General features: G+C 44.5%; 1 protein-coding gene across 1 annotated transcript in view; it reads left to right on the forward strand.

Annotated features, from left to right (window-relative positions):
- Nucleotides 1–1,211, forward strand: part of LOC125722766 (tripartite motif-containing protein 29-like) — a 133,290-nt gene extending 132,079 nt beyond the window's left edge. The window contains exon 6 of the mRNA XM_048998967.1: nucleotides 775–1,211. The gene's annotated coding sequence lies outside the window, so the exon portion shown is untranslated. The remainder of the gene's footprint in view (nucleotides 1–774) is intronic.
- Nucleotides 1,212–6,000: the final 4,789 nt, after the last annotated feature.

Below are 6,000 nucleotides of genomic sequence, written 5' to 3' on the forward strand. Positions count from 1 at the left end.
TGATCAAAGTTGGCAGCCCCGTGACCTGCCGCTCTGAATTTGTAAAACGTAGGGAAACATACACAGACCTCGCGGCTGTGGTACGTGTGCAGGGAATATCAGAATTACTACTAATACTTAAATAGGACACGTGCGCATGTGCAAAGTACACAGCTTGACCAGAGAAATATGAACGTTTCCATGTACGCATACGCGGTGTAATACGCGAGTGCTGCGCTTTGCGGAGAACCAGCCTAGATGCGTCCGCGTTGGGAGCGTCGCGTCGGCGCGCTGCTGGAGAGAGGTGTGTGTCCAAAGTGGATTAAAAGACGTTCATATTGTGACCTAAAGACAAACTGACTTTTAGTGGTAATCTTTGTTGTGTAATTTTATGGTTAATATGTTTGATGAATGCTGTTTGTAATTTTATTTACCTATAATTATCCCATAACATGCGCGTCATTTTGGCGCGTCTTCCCACCGGCGTCGCGCGGGCGACCAACATTTCCTGAGGTAATTCACATATTTGACTTTTTATATTTTATGTATCGTACAGAATAATAGAGCGCAGGCTAAAGTGCAGTTCGGCCCCAGCGAGTCTCTCAGCGCGGCGTGTCTCACAGCGCAGGGGGCAGCCGGAGCGCCGCAGACTCGGGCGGCTACATGAGTATATTGGGAATAAAATGTGTGTATTGGAGCGAGTTCTGTGTTAGTGAGTGTGTGAGGTGTGACAGTGATAATGATGGAGATGCTGGGCTTCGTCATGGGATCAATCGCTCTTCCTCCTGCCTACAGACTCCTGCCAGCTGACGCTGGACCCCAACACAGCAAACAGCCGCCTGTCTCTGTCAGGGGGGAACAGGAAGGTGACAGGGGGGGCAGAGCAGCCATATCCTGATCATCCAGAGAGATTTGACAGCTGGAGCCAAGTTCTGTGCAGAGAGAGTCTGACTGGCCGCTGTTACTGGGAGGCTGAGTGGGATGGAGATGCTGCCTGCATAGGAGTGACTTATAAAGGGATCGAGAGGAAAGGAGGGAGTGACTGTGGGCTTGGAGCCAATAACAAGTCATGGATGCTGTGCTGCTCTCCTCACAGACACTCTGTCTGTCACAATAATAAACAGACTCTCATACCCATAAAGCCCACAGGCTCCCGCAGAGTAGGAGTGTATCTGGACTGGGGGGCTGGTGCTCTGTCCTTCTACAGAGTCTCCTCTGATGGACTGACCCCCCCTGCACAGATTCACCTCCTCATTCACTGAGTCCCTCTATCCAGGGTTTGGGGTTTATCCAAACCCCCCCGTGTCGCTGTGCATGCTGGGATAGCTCACTGTGTGCTGGAGGAATCATTTTTACCGTATCAGTCTCACATGTCGCTGCTTCTCCACGGCAAAAAGGTAAAATCTCTGCTTTATAACCAGTATAACCCTTTTTACTCTGTCTGAAGTGTGACGTACGTTAATAATTGGGTTCTGTAAGCTGAACAAACATGTAGAATGACTGTTTTTCTCTGACTTATGTTCTATGTTGGCTGTTAATGCACCAAAACTGCCTAAACAAATTCATAGTACATGCAGTTGTACCAATGGAGTGAATTCTGATTCTGAAAAAAATAAAATGTAATGAAATCTAAGCCTGATGAGTGGGGGGAGCTTTTCCCCTCCCCTCTATATGTATATTTTATATTTCTGTCTATATATTGTATTTGCTACCTGTACACTGACAATAAAGGCTTCCTATTATATCCCATTAATGTCCCGGTTCCGCGCTGCCCAGAACGTAACTGAGTAACAGACTTAATCCGCGCTCTCTGCTCACTGAGCGCAGCAGCCTGATATCGCAGCGGCGACGCTTTGGCCAGCAGGGGGCGACAGACGGCAGACAGTTTATTAACTCAAAACCTACAGTCCTGAGGTAACTTAGTAAAGATAATAACATAATCAAATTAATCATATATTAACTAAGTAAACATAAATAACATAAAATCTTAATAAGTCACGTTAGTACAACAACAACAGAAAGGCACCTGATCATCAATGAAGTAGTGTAGGTGATTACCAATTACCAGAAAAAAATCACATAAATCCTGTTTCATTAGGAATCCTGAGATATATACAGTATTGTGCAAAAGTCTTAGGGAGTCATAGGAAATGTTTAAAGCTATTTATCTGGGTAGTAAATTTATATTTTCTCAGTATTAAAAACAAAATTTAATATTAGAACATGTGCAAATTATGAGTAAAACAAAAAAAACTAAAAGGAATTTCTTATGTTCTCCAAAAAGTTACTGATATCTTGTTGGATGGCTAGATGAACACCAATATGGTTCCTAAACCTCTCCTCAGGTTCACCTCGGCCATTTCATGTATTTGTTAAATTTCACCACCAGCTCAATTAATTCATGAAACTAGTTTTGAAAAGTCACTGAGGTATTGATTAGCTACACACGTGGACAAAATTGTTGGTACCCTTCAGTCAATGAAAGAAAAACTCACAATGGTCACAGAAATAACTTTAATCTGACAAAAGTAATAATAAATAAAAATTCTATGAAATTTAACTAATAAAAGTCAGACATTGATTTTTAACCATGCTTCAACAGAATTAATAAAAAAAAAAAACTCATGAGTGTTGCTTGTTGCCCCTCGTTAGTCTTTGCATTTAAGTATCTATTTGTCTCGGCCATTGATGTTAGACCTTCCTGCTGCCTGTGACCTTCCCGGTTGCCAGTCCTCCCATTTGTGATCCCTCACGATCCTCTTTGTTTCCAGTCTCAGCCCATCTAGTTCAGCAAACCCCCTTTTTGTTTTGCTACCAAGGATACAGAGATGAGAGTCTTTTACCAAGCATACAGTGTCCAGAGTGGATGAGCATGACCACAGTGAGAAGAGGATCTGATGGATGGAGGACCTAAGTACCATAATCTTAGTAACGCATGAGCAGAATTGGACCATAAGAGGAACTGGCCGGCTCCATCTCACACATGGTACGTGGGTGTAGAAGTTACTCAAAACCATATGGCTGAAATCCTCCACATGTGCATTTTGAATGTATTGGGCATCATGTCCTGTTTTAACCATGAGAATCCAGTGAGGGGCGGCTCAGTGGGTAACAGGGCTGCCTTGCAGCTGCAGTGTTGAATGTTTCCATCCTTCTCCTACGCTGTCTGTGTGGCGTTTGTTTGCTCTCTTTATCCCACATGGGTTTCTTCCTGCAGCGACTCTGACAGGCATCTGTGAATTGTCCGGACTCCATAACTGTGAGTGTTCCTTGTGATTAAATGGCATTGTATCCATGGTGGACCCCAGCTTTTTGCCCTGCGTTTCCTGTAATTGGCTCTGGGATACCCTTGTGATAAGTGTTTGGAAGATGGATGCGTCTAATCTTAGTACTTACGTGATCTATCCCGTCTCCTCCCAATTGAGCCAGCAGAGGTCACTAATGGCCCTCCGTAACTCTCCTAACCCTCCCCAGCTGTATCCCATCGTTGACGTTCTCCACCCTGATCTGTTATCCTCCTACACCTCTCTCCCGTCGCTGATTACTGTGTATAAATGTTCCTGCTCTCATGGTTCCTCAGCTCCGTCATCATTCTTCCAAGTGTTGTTTGCTGTATTCCCTTAATAAAGCCTGTGTCTTTCCCAGAGCTACTGCATCTGAGTCGTCCTTAACCCAGATTATATTACTCATCACATAGAATATCCATTTACATTTAACCCCATGGACACTAAGCTTTTCTCCCAGGGGTCTAAGGTAAGTGAGACCAATTGGACCAATTCGTCCAGATAAATACATTTGTAAAAGAAGTAGTGAATACGTTTCCAATCAATTCCTATTACACATTGACGTTATAATCAGAAGCCACATTATGAAATGGAATATATCCAAACAGCATTTTAATCTGACCAGTAGGGCATGCTGTTGTACCACTTGTAGAAACACTTTTGCATTTACCAGACTTGTTTATCCAAAGTGACTTACAGCAGTGGGAAGGGTTATGTTTTATGCATATTCTTGGGGGATTTGAACCCATGACCAATGCATCATAAATGCAACACTCTACTTGTTCAGCTAGAGAATCTCTATGAAAAAAGTCCTAATGACTTGAAGTAATCAGCTCCTAATGCCAGGTAGCTGAAAACACAATGAGGTTCTTCCTCAATGTGATGCTGCCCAACCCAGCAGACGGGAATCTGATGAATCAGACACGCTTGCCAGTGTCCAGTTTAACCTTTGGGGTCCGTGGACTCGACGGCCAATCAGAGATGGCAGACAGCTGTCCACATGGCCCCGATTGAGCGGTACGTTTGCGTAACCTGCTGGCTGTAAAAGGAGACCATGTGTTTGAATGCTGCATCGCAGGCCTGACACATGAGAAAGACCAGATGCCAGCCACCTCAGACATGTGGATTTTATCTGTGTTCCACAGGCACTTTCATATAAGTGATTTACAGGAACAGCCAGTCTAGTGCAGGGCAGCGCAAACACCCTCATGCATATACTGGTTTTAGCACAGCTTCATTGTAAAGCATATCAGATGGCCTCAGAATCCTGCTCCCTGCTTAATACAAGGTGAATAGGGAGTAGGAACTAGGGGACTAAGGACTATGGGATTAGGGGCCACAGGACTAGGAGACTATGGGACTAAGGGAATAGGGGACCAGGGGAAAAGGGGCTACAGTGTTAGGGACCATGGGACTAAGAAACAAGGAGACTAGGGACTTGTGGATCATGGAAGTGGGGCAAAGGGGAATTGGGCACTATGGACTATGAGACTAAGGTATAGAGGGACCACAAAATTTGAGCACTTAAGACTAGAGGACTGTGGGACTGCAATGCAGCATCTCCGGAAACCTGTTTACTCCTGCTGGGCAGCTTTCATGTGGCACCCCCTGCTGGACAGTGGAGACACTACAGAGGCTGTGTATTGTGTTCAGTCACCTTTTACTGTAAATCACACATGGGTTCACGCTCATTTGTGTCTGCTCTGAATCCCCATGCGCCGAGGTGAAAACTCCATCCACTTTAGGTAATTCAGGGGCCTCTTGCCAAGTTATGTGAGCTTCGTGTCTGATTCTTTGGGCTTCCGTACTGGAAGCAGTCCAGGGTAATTCTGGGAAAGTGTGGAGCTTAGACAAACCAAACTACAGCGTAACATGCTGCCAAGGGGGATTTTAAGATTTTGGTATATTGTGTGGGCATCTTTCTGTTCTTGATATTGATTGATGTATGTAATTATGTAGTATTTTTAATATACGGATAGCGCACTATTGTATACAAAGCGACAAGCCAAGCTTGCAGTTTTGCAGTGTTCATGTGCTGCCACCTTCTGGGAAAACGAAGAACGGATTTTCAGATTAAGATCTAAAAAACTACACATTTACATTTTAGCCCATGTTACACTGGGCTTTTCTCCCAGTGCAGTAAGGTCAGAGAGACCTACCAGCGAGAAATCTACCATAGTTACTGTTGTATATACATTTATACTGACTTACATTTTACTTATTTATCAGAAGCTTTTATCAAAACGACATACAAATGAGGAAGCAGATTGACACTGTACGGTGCTGGGCGTCGCCCCGGTATGCAAAGTGCTTGGAAAGATTAAAAGCGACAAAACATTGTATAAAAGATCGAGTCCAAGTGCAACAATTATTAAAAATAATACTTAAGAATATCAGTAACAGAGCTCAGCACCAGCATGTATGGGCCCTCAGGACCTGTGATGATGAGCACAAAAACACCAACGCAAATCCCCAAACTGCACAATATTGTGTTTTGAGTGAAACCTCAATGAGTCTTTAGGTCCATGATACTGTAATAATTTCGAGGAACTTTATCGCTGCATGCAATTCCCAAAGCGCACCACTAGATGGCGGCTTCCTACCGTGAGCTGAAACAGCCGCCGTAGGGGCGATACGCGGCAAGTTTCCCCAGCCGCCAACCGGCGTGCACCGGGGCTGCGTCTGGGTCAGGCTTTTGCCTGCTGCTTTCCTCCAGCTTATTTTCTTGTGTAACTTG

Source organism: Brienomyrus brachyistius, unplaced genomic scaffold (assembly GCF_023856365.1).
Source record: "Brienomyrus brachyistius isolate T26 unplaced genomic scaffold, BBRACH_0.4 scaffold42, whole genome shotgun sequence".
Classification (NCBI taxonomy): domain Eukaryota; kingdom Metazoa; phylum Chordata; class Actinopteri; order Osteoglossiformes; family Mormyridae; genus Brienomyrus; species Brienomyrus brachyistius.